The sequence below is a fragment of the Varanus komodoensis genome, unplaced genomic scaffold (assembly GCF_004798865.1).
Source record: "Varanus komodoensis strain SLA01 unplaced genomic scaffold, ASM479886v1 scaffold4, whole genome shotgun sequence".
NCBI classification, from domain to species: domain Eukaryota; kingdom Metazoa; phylum Chordata; class Lepidosauria; order Squamata; family Varanidae; genus Varanus; species Varanus komodoensis.
Genome location: NW_025335941.1, coordinates 53536014 through 53551068, shown reverse-complemented (window position 1 = coordinate 53551068; position 15055 = coordinate 53536014). Strand labels below are relative to the sequence as shown.

The window sequence follows — 15055 nt, the reverse complement described above, 5'->3', positions numbered from 1 at the left end:
ATCCCTACAGTTCATTTCCCTCCCTGATCCCTCTGCAGGTTCTTGGTGAATGGGCTCCTGGACCCTCTGGCCTGGTTGTGCGGGTTAATGCTGGGTCAGTTCCTACCAAAACCTCAGTCAGCCATCATAGGATAGGATGAGATCATGGGTGCAGGAACTGCCCTGGAGCCATCATGGAGGCCTGTGCATAAACTAGGGGCCGCAGACATGACCCACCTTTGCTATCTGGTTACTTGGTTCAGCACCTGGCCAGGCCAGAGGGTCAGACAGGTGGTGAGTTACTGTAGCACACAAAAGTTCAGTTTCATTCACCAGGAGCCTTACCCAAGCTGTTCCTCCACTACTCTGTCTTGTTGTTGCTATTATACTGTTGTTGCTATTAAATTATGCTATTTAGGTTGCTATACCTAAAGGAACTCCTGCATCCATATTTGCCCTCCCGCCCCTTGAGATCGGCGGCAGAGGCCCTTCTCTGGGAACCCTCCATGAAAGATATTAGGAGGGTGAGTACCCAGAGGAGGGCTTTCTCTGCGGTGGCGCCCAGTCTATGGAATGCACTCCCCAGAGAGGTCCACTTGGCGCTGTCGTTACTTGTTTTTCGGCGCCAGGCCAAGACCTTTTTATTTAACCGATATTTTAATAATAGTTGATTTTATTTATTGGTTTTAAATATTGAGCCAGAATGTATCTAGATTTTATATGTATGTATTTATATGTATTTATTTATGACGTTGGAAGCCGTCCCGAGGCTCATGCAAATGGGATGGCATACAAAAATTCCAAATAAATAAATATTGTATTGTTTTTAAAACTGCATTTTAAATGTGATTTTAATCATGATTTTATTGTATGGAAACCAGTTAGGGATTTTTCGTAATGTTTAATATCTAGGAATAGTACAAATTAACAAACAAACAATCAGTCCACCCCGCCAAAAGCCAGTATAGATAATTTCTTACCGTTCTTCTGGAAAATGAGCAACTTGTGTTTTGGCAGGTCTTCAAGGGGAAAGAATTCTACAACTATAACCTAACTTCTCAGGACTCGTCTCGGCATGCTTTTGCCATCCAAGCAGATGAAATAAATAATAGGATAAACAGCTGATCTTAGCAATCATGATTCTGCATACTGGAGAAGGTTTCAAAGGCTGGAGCAAACTACATGGGATTAATGTTGCTATAAGCCCTGGGCAGTACTTAGAGAATAGGAACCAGAAGCCAGAGCGTCATTCCTTCCAGCGCCTCAAGCTAATAAGATGCAGTTACAAAACTCATTGTCGAAGGCACAGTATAATGAAGGATTGATACACTTGCATCCCATTACAGCAGACAATTATTTCCCCCTTGTCCCAACAGGATATTATAAATGCTTGTAGAAATTATTCTCAATGCTACTCATGCTAGGAAATCAAATTGTGCACTCTCTCTCACACACACAAACCTCCCCTCTAAATGAAGACCCAGTGTGGTGTAGTGTGTAAGGGTGTGGCACAAGGACTCAGATGATCCGGGTTCGAGTCCCCACTCAGCCCTGGAGCTCACTGGGTGACTCTGGGCCAGTCACAGACTCTCAGCCCAGCCTACCTCACTGGGCTGTTGTTCTAAGGATAAAACTGAGAGGTAGAAGAGAATTATGTGAGCCAGCTTGAGTTCCTTGAAAGGAAAAAAGGTAGCACATAAATATAAATAGATAAATAAGTGGTACTTGGAAAAAAAAATCACTGATTTTTTTCCATAGTCGAAATATGAAAGAAAGTGCTCAGAATGACCAGTTGATGTTGTATAATGGGGAAAGGCCTTCCTAGCCATCTAACCTGGCTGAAAAAGTCAAATGGCTAACCTGCAGCACCAGTGTGGTCGTGATTGGAGAGGCAGACTGAAACTAGGAAGACCTGGTTTCGAACAGCCACTTGGGTGTAAGGTTCACTGCGTGACTTTTTTCACTGAACTCTGTCACAAGCTTGTTGTGATGCTAAAATGGAGAAGAGGGGGATGATGCTGTATGTCACCTTTGGATCCTTGCAGGAAAGGTGGAATATAAGAAATGAATAAGTTAAAGGGGAATTGCTGCTTTTGTTTTGTAGGGAGCTCGTGGTTATCATTCGAAACACTTCTTTGTTCAATGATATCAAATGATGTTTTAGCAACACATATATATGGTACTCCCCCCCCCTTTTTTTAGTGTTTGTCTATTATAAAATCATGACAAGAATTATGGACCTAGAACAGAAGGAAAAGGGACAAAACAGATGCCAAAAACAAATGCAATATCGAAATTTTTCTGCAAAATGAATACAGACAAGTTTAATACGCAGGGCCATAGTGACATCTGCCTAAACTGCACAAGCTGTTGAGACCTCTGTTGTTTGTTTTTTACTGCTTGAATGGTAGAATGGTGCACACTAGATATGGAAAAAAACCCAAAGAAACCACCCTAATGACTCAGAATAAAAACTTATCTTGCTTTAAGTAAGAGTCTCCCATCTACACCATATGGCAGGTACAGATAACAGAACAATTATTCCAAGTGATACATCTTCATTCATGGCCATCTAGTGAAGAGGTAACCTTCTGTCCATGCCTTTATTGAGCTTATGGGAAAAGATGCTCCGTCAAAGATCATTAAGGGCTAGATACTTGCAGATTGTTTTTTGATGGCTGGACTCAACTAGCTATGGAACACCTACCAGACAGAATGGAGATAGAGTTCAAGAGCTTTGTTTCTATGTGCTCAGAACAGAGCGGAGAGGCAGGAAACCCTGCAGATACCAATGTAACCCTGCCCATACACATGGACACACACCACCTTTCTTGGAGCTCACCCAGGTAGCTTTGTGTGTGAGTGCTTGTGTGTGAGAGAGGGAGAAAAAGAAAGCCAGGCAGGTAGTCTATGGGTGAGGAGTCACAGTGAGAAGGAGAGAGATGGGGAGACTGTACTTGTTGATATAGGAAGGTAGGAGAGAAGACTGGCTGTGAAATAGGTCTCTGCTGGTGCTAACGGCTCTGGGTTCAAATACACTGTTCAGTGCATTTTGTGGCTCAGATCCCACCTGTACCTCTTTCCTCTCTCCTTTCCTCTCCCCTTCAGGCTTTCTTTTCTGTTCCCAAGAGTGTTAGAGTCCCTGAGGTTTCTAATCTGCCTTCTTTGCCCTCTTGCACTGACAAACGCTTCCAATAGTAGGCTGAGTAATTTTACACTCCTAAACTGGCTCCTCCTGCCCCAAGAGAATCCCTCTAATTTCCCCACAATCCAAAGTTCTTTCCACTGGCTTTAAAGGATGTAAGCGATGTGCAACTGCTTCACCAAGTTATTTTCCCCCAAGTAGTAAGTCTACATTTTAAATTCTTGCTTGCAGTTAATAAATTCTCCCTTGCTCAAAGAAGCTTGCTGGTATGCATGCACTATTTGGGTTCCCCCTTTATCAAAGATGCTCTACTGCCAAAGTTTAGAGTTCATTGAAACAGATGCACGTCTAGAGAAACTGTTTCTCTGTACACATTATCAAGAAAAACACATTTGGTAACCTTTCCTTCGTTGTATTGTGTCTTTTAGATTGTAGGTCTACAGGCAGAAAATCCCTTGTTTCTAGTACGTATACAGCACTTAGTACATGTTAGGTACAATATTATAATATTTAAAATATAATTGCATCAATATCATCCAGGCAGTAATGCAAACCAGGCAGCTGAATCTGGACTAGGCTTATCAAGGTTCAAGCAAAGAATGGGCTTCTTTGAGCTAGTTATAATTGCCCTGCCTAACCTACCTCGTAGGATTATTGTGTGAATAAAAGGGAAAAGAACTTACTGTTTCGGCATGAGTCTTTGCTTTCAAGACAAATAAGTTCCAAAGAGGTTTTCAAAAATATGGTATACAATAAAACCAGTCAATTAAAGGGTGAGTAAAATAAATCAAACCTTATTAAAGTATCCAGGAACAGCTGTCAATACTAGAAGTCAGAGAAATGTCTAGGCAGTCATGGCTTTCTTTCCTGGAGGCAAAAGCTCTGCAGCTGAAGTACCCTCAGAGGCTGCTCACTCTACACTAGCTCTTCCACATGGTGGGCACCACAAACAAGAAGACCCACCTCTGTACCACACACAGAAGAAGAAAGGCTCTCAGAGAACCTGGTCCTGAGCAGCTCAGGACCACCAAGAACACCTAAGCATGGCAACCATGCAGAGTTTTCCAGAGAAGAGGTAATTTGTTCCTTGGTGCTGAAGCTGCATTGCTTGGGTCACTGTGGCCAAGGTATACCTGGCTAGGAATGGTCACAGCTGGTGTACCAGCCTATGTGGGTACTGGCTTGTATCATTCTGAGCGCCATGGAGGAATGGCAGGAAATGTGAATTCTTCTTTTTGTACTTTCACACTTTAAGAAGCATTGCTACTAGTTGCCCAGGCAATCTGTACACAAAGCTTATGTTAGAAATTAAAGCAATAATGTGCAATTTTCTAATGGAGATGTGTCTATGATTATCACCACTGGAGGGGTGAAATACTGATGAGTCAGTGTGTTGCAGTGGGTAAGAGTGTGGGACTGGGACTCAGGCGATCTGGGTTCTGGTCCCTGCTCAGTCATGGAGAGCACTGGGTAGCTTTGGCCCAGTCACAGACTCTCAGCCCAACCTACCTCACTGGCTTGTTTTGGGGATAAGATTGGGAGAAGAAGTATGTGAACTTCCTTGAGTTCCTTGAAAGGAAAAAGGCAGCATATAATTATAACAACAACAACAACATCATCATCATCCCACAGAACTATCCTACCATTAATCCCCAGTGGGTAGAAATGCATGAGACATTCACTATCAGGGAACATGAGCCATTTTTCCACAAACTTTTCCTCTGGTCCAAAAGTCAAATTGCCAACTCACAACAATATATGGCAAAGTCCAATGTCCTATTCTTGGATTTAGTCCAGACTTACTTGAAAACAAAGATAGAAAAGAGAAAATGCAAGAAAAACCCCTCAACTTATTTAATGAGCATTTGCTGTCTCTTCACCAGTACAAGATACAGGTGGTCTACATCCCATATGCTTCTTAGAGAGAGACCTTGACTGGCCCAGAAGCAGAAAAAGTCTGCATGTCAGGGTTATTGATGGTGATTATTGATGTGCAGATTCTTCACAAGGGTGGAGTGGCACGCACCATTTATTCAATTATATGAGTTATAAAATATAACTATAAATTATAAAATTAAGTACAGCATAAATAATCTCATCCATGGAAAATAAAAACATTCTCAAACACCAGCAATGTTTTAAAACAAGTGAAAAACAATTTTTAAATGAACTGATTTAACTATTACTACTACTACTACTGCTAGTACTAATTTAATTTATAGGCTGTAAATTACTATTATATTTAATATTATTGCTATTTATTCCTCTTGTATACCCCTCATAGTCAAAGTTCTTTGACCGGTTTATAAACATGCAAGTATGCAATGTATAGAGAATCACATTTATCCCCTGCACTGTTCTACACAGCAGATGAGTTCACAGCGGGTTGAAGAGCGCAAGAGTTGAGCGGTCTCCTTGTAAGTATTCTGCTCCTTTCCTCCAGGTTGCATTCCAGGGGACTGTGCAAGTAGAAACCATTCTCTCTCAGACAGCCCCAACTGCAAGGTGATTTCAGCTCACTGCAGCTCTCACAGAGTCCCATTACACAAACAGGGCTCAGATGAAGTGAGGCAGCACCACGGGTGGAACCATCCTAGCCAACAGCTTGGGGACAAACCTCTCCAGCTGCCAGAAAAATTGGCCACTTTGTGCCTTCATGGTAAGGGAGTAACTTCTGCTGCCAGTGGCACTCATCGTAAAGCTACAGGTCAAGAGCAGCACAGAGCTCCCTGCCTGCTGGGACTCACCTAGGGCGAGCTGCATCTCCTGGATTCAGACAACACAACAACCCACTGTGGGTGGCGATCCTAGAACAGCTCCTGAGCACTGCACGGTGAAGAGCCCCTACTCACATGACATGGCATGACAACCCACCTACCAGAACAAAAAAGAGCAGCTGTCATATTGTCGGAACGAGGGGCCTCTTTTCATGCAGCATTTCTGAGTACTGTGTCCTCGAAATAAGGAATTTGCAACAATGGCAGTATTTGTCCAAATACCACTTGCAGAAAAACCTATTAAAATCCCATTAAACATCTGTATTTGAAAGCACAATGCTCTTTAAACATGTGAACTGTTTTTCCTCCTCTTGTTCAGAATTGCTATCATTTCCTTTAATAACAAAATAACTTTTCAGAGCTAAGACTGCTGCTCGCATTATTAACTCATTTTTTAAACATATGCAAAGGAGGTCTTTAGTAACCCATTCATAAAGCCTTGTTTTCATTATCTTTGACATGCTATGATTCTCAAGTGTGACTACATTGCAATTTTAAGTAAACAAAACATATGAAAACATGTTAATCATTCAGGTTTTTAATCAGGTTATTGAAATTACATTTTCCCAAAGTTTTACATCACATAGCTCAGTAATAATTACAGTTACACTCAATTAAATACAATTTTGAAATTAAATATGAATCTCATGTGTTAGTTGAAAAATGATTATTTATTCCATGAGGAAACTTTATTTTCTTTATCAACATATCTTCAAACCAATGCAGAGAAGAAGAATGGAAGAGTAGCTGTGATATGATAACCATCAAAGGTATAAGTCAAAGAAAAAAATGAAAGATTTTGCATCCCTTTCTCCATAAATCTGTCCATCCATCCATCCATCCATCTTGCATACTGTAGTCCTATGTTTCCAGCATGATTTCTAGATCAAAACTTGGTGGTACAGAATCTGCTCAGAGATTAGGTTACAGAGAGTTTTCAGACTCTTTCTCCATAGGGCAAAACCAAACTACTGGACATATTAGAAAAGGAGTGTTTTTTCCCTACTCATTTTTCGCACACTGAAAAAGTACAACATTGCACTGATTCAACAGTGCAAAAGGCACAGTTTATCAGTGCTGCAGACAATGGCACAAGTGATATCAACAGAAGCTGTGCCACCCAAAATACCTGGTGGGCAGCAAAAAGCAACCCATTTCTCCAAGTCTTCTGCTCCCAGTGGTCTGCAAAGATGAGCTGCTTTTCTCTTCCCAGCAGACATTTTTGGGCTGAGGCCTCCTTTGAACTCCCTTTTGATTTCACTGTGCCATGTTTTTAAAATATAGGTTGGATCCAAGATGTGTCTTTTGTGGATGGATGCGAACAGAAGGTGCCTTCATCTGATCTGGGGAGGATTCTTCTACCTGGTATCACAGCCCATCCCTCTCACCAACATCTCTGACCCTCTTTGTAGCATGGATGGAGATGGCTGGAGCAGCTGCCATGGGAAGGAGAGGGTGGGGAAATCCATTTCTGCCAGCCCAGTTGCTGGGGAGTTGGATCAAAAGAACCATGAACAAAAGGACAAGGAGAGCATGCAACCACATAGTTGGTTCGATAGCATTTCCAGGCATCTGCAACCTTCCGAAAGAGCCTTTGGCTGAAAAGGATGAACACTCATGCGATGCTCTCAAAGGACGCATTATATAGCCTCTTAATGAGCAGAAGAAGATCTCCACATACAGATGAGCACTTTTAGATTCAGTCCACAGTTCCGCTAAATTTGATGAAGACTTGAACATTGGCACTATTCCCAAGAAATCCCAAGATAGCTTGGAACATCTGCATAAGCTCACAGGTGACATGCCCTTGCACTGACACAGCTGTCAAATATTCCAGTCAAACCACTTATTTCCTGATTTCCCGGCTACTAGATCACACAAGAATGTTTATAAACCTTGAACTACATTTAACACATACTTAAAACAAATCATGGCAGACCAGCAGACTCTTGTATGTTTTTCCAAAGAGAAGAAAAATGGTTTGCTCTTAGTTGTAAATCTCTCTTTATTTTGTTTTCTCTGAGTAAGAGGAAGCATTACAGTAATCCAGGGCCACAAATTGGATTGTAAAGCATGGTTTCTGAATCTCAACTTGCATCAACTGTGCTTCTTGTACATCTGAACTGAGAATTCTGGCTTAACCCTAGTTTAATGGGAAAAAGATGGACCAGTGAACTACAGACTGGTTAGTCTGCAATCAATCCCTGGAAAAAAAATCTTAAGCAAATTCTTAAAAAAAAAAATCCATCTGCAAGCAGCTTGAAGAAAATGCAGTGATTAATAGAAGCAGCATGGATTTATCAAAATTAAATCCTGTCAGACTAATTTAACCTCATTTTTTACTGGGTAACCTCCCAAATGGACAGCAGAAATACTGTGGATATAATCTACCTTAACTTTAGAAAAGCTTTTGCATAGTGCCCTACAACATCCTAATTAGCAAACTAGCTAAAATAGTCTAGATGGAACAGCTGTCAGGTGAATCCACAGTTGGCTACAGAATTGGACTGAAACTGTGCTTATCAATGGCACCTTCTCAAACCAGGGACAGGTAATGAGGAGCATACTGCAAGGTTCAGTCCTAGACCCGGTGCTCTTCATCATATTTACTAATAATTTAGATGACAGAATACAAGGATAATCAGATCTGCAGATAATGCAAAACTGGGTGGAATAGCAAACACTCCTGAAGACAGAACGAAGATTCAGGGCAATCTTGATAAGCTTGAACACAGAACTGAAAGCAACAGAATGAGATTCAACAGAGACAAATGCCAAGTTCTTCACCTAGGAAAAGGAACTGAAATAGAAAAAAACCTTGGAGTAATTGTAGATAACAGGCTAAATATGAGCCAAAACTGTGATGCAGCTGCCAAAGGGGCAAATGTTATTTAGATGCATTAATAGAAGTATTACTTCCAAATCACAAGAAGTAATAGTTCCCCTATATTCTTCACTAGTCAGACCTCATCTAGAATACTATGTCCAGTACTGGGCACCAAGATATAAGAAAGATTCAGAAAACCTAGAAAGGGTCCAGAGGAAAGCAACAAAAACGAACCAGGGTTTGGAAACACTGCCCTGTGAGGAGAGACTAAGAGAACTGGGTATGTGCAGCCTTGTGAAGAGAAGGATGAGGGGAACATGATATCACTCTCTAAGTACCTCAAGCACCTTGTCACAAAGAGAAAGGTCAAGATCTCTTCTCAGTGATACCAGAGTATAGGACACAGAATAATCAGCTCAAGTTGCAACAACCCAGGTTCAGGCTGGACATCAGGAAAAGCTTCCTCACTGTCAGAGCAATACAACAGTGGAACCAGTTGCCTAAAGAGGTGGTGGGCTCTCCCACAGTAGAGACATCCAAAAAGAAACTGGACGGTCATCTGAGTGGGATGGTATAACATAGTGTCCTGAAGCAGCAGAGGGATGGACCGATGGCCTTCTGGCCCCTTCCAACCCTACTATTCTATGAGTCTTGCACTGGCTACTGTGACACAACAAAGGAACAGTTCAAAAGTGAAGCTGCCAAGAGAGCAGTGAGACACTTTTGTTAGCGCTTTCAGAGATTTCTCCCTCCCATTCTCTCTGCTGAGCAAAAGGCTCATTCCTCACTTTTCAAGTAGTCACTCTCTGGTTCAGCCCCCAGCTTCACAGCATCTTTGCAAAGATTGCTGTTGTTTTTAAACAAGCGCAAAAACTAATGAAAAATGCATGTAAAGCCATTTCTTTGATCTTTGCAAGAGACACCCGAAGTCCCACAGATGCAACTAAAGTGTGATCTGAAAGCCGTCACCATCCTACTTCTTGATAATCTCTTGCATTTGCAACAAGTCATGCCCTGCACAAATCTAGACTTTTAAATGCACCAAGGATCCAAGCAGTTGCCATCCCTGTTCTTGCGCTTGTTCAACTTTGCATTAGGAAAAAACCTCCAGTTTCATTTGCTGCATTTACAGGCTCTCCTTCCTCTCCAGGAATGATTCTCACTTCAACCATTCCTATTCTAAACATTCTTTCCATTCCCCCCTGCCCCGCCCCACCATTCTTTACATTGCAGGGCCTCTGATCAGGCTCTGGACCACAGCAAGGGACAATATTTACCCTTTTCTCTTATGCAATGTCCACAGTGACTCCACCTTCCTTAAGCACTGGAGGCAAAAGAAAATGGGAGTATGTGCTCAGCTATGGCTATGGAAACAAAGCTGCTCTTCTGTTTGAATGTAGCAACAGAGGCTGCCTAAATACCTAAGCTTGGAAACATTCCAGCATATAACCAAGAATGGTAGCCACAACAAAAACAAACATGGAATAAACATGGAATAATAGGACACGGAATAATCAATTCAAGTTGTGACAACCCCGATTCAGGCTGGACATCAGGAAAAGCTTGCTCACTGTCAGAGCAATACGATGGGAACCAGCTGCCTGGAGAGGTGGTGGGCTCTCCCACACTAGACACATTCAAGAGGAAACTGGACAGTCATCTGAGTGGGATGGAGTAACTTGGTGTCCTGCAACAGCAGGATGTTGGACTTGATGGCCTTCATGGCCCCTTCCAACTCTACTATTCTATGATTTTAAGATAATTGTATGAGAACACCTACCTCTTCCATGGCTAACCTATGTTCACTAATAAAGATTTAAACCTGGACCAGGAATCACAATAAGTAGGGAACTAGAGAAAAACTTTAGTCTAGCCTCTTTGAAGCACAATGAAATTATTGCTATTATCCTCATCATCACCATTGTCATCATGATAACCACCAACAACCCCAACACTGCCTTGAGTACATGATGTTTTATGAAGTATGAATGATGGCTCCCTGCCTGAGGAGCTTGTGCTCTAAAATTTGGCAGGCAGAAAAAAGGGAGGAGAATAGGCAAGAAAGAGTAAAGCAATATGCAGTGGTTTACAGTACGCTGAGTCATAATAAGGGATGGGAATAATATAGATTCCCAACCTGGGGTTCAAACCAGGACATTCTGGAGCACACAAAAAAGAATGAATAATGGCGAGAAAAGGCACGTATGTCAACAGTGTAGGACAAGATACAAATCAGAAGTTGTGAAATTAATTGAATGCTATGATGAGTTGCAGAGTGAGTTTTCATTATTGAACCTCAAGAAAAGCCCTGTTCCTTGTTATTTTGTGCTGAGGATTCCCTCCCTAAACCATGTGTTGCAAACATGCCACTGCAGAACATGTGCTTGGTCGTGCCCCCACAACAGGCTCAGCTTTCACTCCCCTCCACTTCATGAACATTCAAGTGCTGTTGTACCAGGTACAGTGTGTATTAAGTGGGCACCTCCTTTGAGCAGTGTTCAATGAGTTTTTCCTCTATGTTTCTTTTCTTTGTCATCATTTTTAGATTTAAATTAATTCCTATGACAAACATTTTGCTAATATAAAAGGTACAAGTTATGGAAATGGGCCACCAAGGGGAATGCAAGTGAAAAAAGGTTGGGAACGCCTGATATGGATGATCCACTAGAAGCCAAGCTCCATGAGTACACCTCTTTGAGCATATGTAATTTTAATTTAAAGATGATTAAGGATGGCTGCGGGGCATTTGAAGAACTCTCAGGTGAGTGAAACCGGGCCTTCTGGCAAAAGATTAAAATCTTCAAATAAACTTTCTACACCTGATGCCAATTGGAGCTTAAACCATGGGCAGGCCCAACATATTACTGAATTTAACCAGTATCATGGGTTAGCCTTTTGAAATTGCACTTTGGTAATCACCACTGGTTTTAGTTCAAGAAAAGATAGGCAAGTTGTTTCCTGCAGCCTCTTGGAAAGAGAAGAAGATGGAAAAGAAAACAGTCTGGGATTGTTCTTATACCTCTGACTGTGGGATCCCAATCAGTGTAGCAAAGGGTAGAGGGAGATACAGGGTTGTGAGGAAGGCCAGGTAAGGAGAACATGGCCCAGAGATCTTACAACTGAGTGGTTTTCTGGTCTTCCATGAGTCCACAAGTCTGGTGGTCACCTTATGAGCCTGCCCACAGGTCTACAGATGTTGCCTTACAATGCCAGATCACTCCCCATTCATGAGTTTATGGTGGATAAGGCAGCCAATCTGGCATGTATAATCAAGACCAGGGTAGGTGAAAAGGGAGAATTTGACCTATCCCAACTCTGCCTACCAGGCTACTTGGTACAGCAGCATCAGGAAAGACAGGAGGGCTGGGGAGAGGGTATTACCATGGTCTATAAAAACTCTCTCTCTTGCTCCAAGTTCCCTGGCTGGGTGGCAAGGCAGTTCCAGGGTAATATCTCTTGCATCCACCAGGATTTCAGACTCCAATTTTGCCACATTGACTTTGATGAGGTTTCTAGAACATAGTCTGTTTTTTTTTTATTTTTCCTGGATGACATTCTGATGGTTAAGATCAAGGGTGCTGACAAGGGGCTTGGAGCTTGGTCCAGCAGCCACATATGGACTGGATCCTTGCCCCTTTGGCTTATCAACGCCAGCAAGGAAGGAACAGCCAGCTGGACCAGCCAGGTGGTCAATGCTCCTTCACATGAGGGAGAAGTCCCATGCCATTGCAAAGCAGCTGTGGTGAGGCCACCCCACAAGAAACCCTCTCTAGAGCCAGAAGATCCAAACAATTTTAGGTAGGTGGCAAATTACCCCTTCCTGGGCACAGTGCTTTAGCTGGGGGTAGTCCAGCTTCAGGAACTCTTGGATGAGCCTGCTTATCTGGATCTATTTGAGTTAGGTTTTAGACCAGTTTTTAGTTTAGAAACAGCTCTGTGATGACCTGTATCATGAGAGACCAAAAGAGTGTGACCAGACTCCGGAACCACTTGGTTGCTTTTGATGCCATCAACCACAACATCTTCCTGAGGGGCCTGTACTGGCTGTCAGGGGTCTGCATCTACTTGGATAGGCTACAGAAGGTGATGCTTGGGAAGTACTGCTCCGCACTGTGGATTCTTCACCATGCAGTCCCTCAAGGGTTGGTTTTATCCCCCATACTATTTAACAATGCAACTCCTGAGTGGCTTCATCCACAGTTTTGAGTTTGCTGCCATCGGTATGCTCTAAGTCTTCTTTTCAGCATCAGCAGATGAGGCTATAGAGATGCTGAATGGGGCCTGGAGGCACCATTAAACTGCATGAGGGATTACAACCCAAAGATCATTCCAGAAAAGACTAGATGCTGTTGGTGGTCCATTCTTCTGACCGGAGAATGTTCTGCTTGCTAAGAGTTGCACCTCCCTTGAAGAAGCAGGTTTGTAGTTTGGGGTTGTGCCTGAATCCATTTTTGTCCTTGCAATTCAGGTGGCTTAACTGGCAAAGAGTGCCTTCTACCATCTATGGCCCAGCAGTGCCCCTCTCATTTTGACTGCCAACAAACCACTGAGTACAAGATACTTCAACTGAGCTGAAGCTAGATCCCCGGAGTTTGAATGGGAACCTGGGGCTGCAGTCCTATTCTCACATACACGGAACCCAGTCCGACTGAATGCAGTGGGCTCCACGTCCAAGGAAACATGCATAGAACTGCACTGCTAAAAGACTTGACTTTGTTCCAGACTTAAGATCATGCAACTAGAGTAACAGAAATGGACTTCCACTTGCTTTCCACCTGGCAGCTACCACAAGCGTCGTGAACATGATACAAGGAGGGCCAGAGAGCCCCGCCCCACCCCCACCACATAAACAAAGTCAGGCAGACTCCTTCCATCAATGAAAGTAATTTCTGGACTCAGCCCATTGAAGGTTATAGTATGTTGAACATCCAAGGTACATGAGAACTTGGCCTGTTCCCCATAGAGGAAGCAAGCAGAGGGACACTAAAACATTTCCTACCAGGCCTTTTTTCAGCCCAAAGTCTGATGATTCTCCTGCAATTCTTCCAAGCCTGGAGAACAGCAAATACCTTGACAAGCTTTGAGAAGGTCAGGGTATCTCACAAACTTGTCCTGACTTCCAAAAGGCTCCGAAAAAGCAAGCTGGGTCACTGCCTTCTCTGTCTTGCTCATGGCAATGCTGGCAAGATCATTTCCCTTTCTCTGCTCAGCTTAGAAGAGTACCAGAACAAACTAGTACTGAGCTGATGAGGCATATACAGGCCTTCAGGGGTAGTATAATAAAATCTGCACTTAATTTATTTTTGCCAGTTGAAGGAGGAACAAAATAATAGCCTCTCAATAAAGTAATCACACTGTTGGCAGAAATGCCCTGCTTGATAAAAGCCCTGGCTTAACTTCTCTCCAGTCAGAAAGCTTTTTAGTTAAGAATCCAGTAAGATGGCGAGTCAGCGTGGCACAGAGGTTGGACTGGGACTCAGGAGATCCAGGTTCTAGTCCCCACCCAGCCTGGAAGCATACCGGGTGATTTGGAGTTAGGCATAGATTTTCAGCCTAACCTACTTCACAGGGTTTGTAGTTGGGAGGATAAAATGGAGAGGAGGAGGAGATTGTAAATGTTGGGAGCAGGAAGGATGGCAAGCTGGGGCAAATGTTCCCATGGAACATTCCCATGGATGCATCCCAGGCAGTGATGCAGATTCAAATGATGAAAAGAGTCTCAGTGAGATTGGGGAGCAGGATTTGGCTCAAGGTCCTGGGATACAACAGGGGAGGAATGGAGGTGATTTGCCCTGGGAATGGAACAGACAAACAGGCTAAGGATTGTACCACTGGAAGATCTGATCCATAAGTCTCTTCTCATTAATTAAGAATTCAAGTATGATTTAAATGTTAATCGAGTAGTCCAATTCTGTGCCTGGGAGTTAAGGGAACTATGTAAAATATGTGGCCAGACAACATCTCCAAGCATCTAAATCATGAGATTCTGTCTTTGCTTCAGATATCAATGGAATATGATGGAACACAGCATGATTAATCAGATATATTTGTTTGCATTCCATTAGAGCTGCAAGATTTAACCGATCTATACAAATGAATGAGGACTCCCGACCACAACCACAGACACACTTAGTGAACAATCCTACAGAGATGCCCATAAGCCACAAAACCTGGAGGCACACAGACATCCAAGGCAGAGTAGAAGCAGCAGCAGAGGTGATGCTCACCTTCCTGTTCACCCCACCTGCCATTTCCACGAGAGGGTCTTTGTACCCATCTAGATGAAGTGACTGAGAGAGGCAGAAAGGCAGCTGGAGCAGCTGCAGA

The 15055-nt window shown here is 42.9% G+C and overlaps 1 protein-coding gene across 1 annotated transcript in view; it reads right to left on the bottom strand.

The window, feature by feature from the left end:
• PGR (progesterone receptor) overlaps positions 1-15055 on the bottom strand; it is a 54542-nt gene that overhangs the window by 22414 nt on the left and 17073 nt on the right. The gene's annotated exons all lie outside the window — the stretch shown is intronic.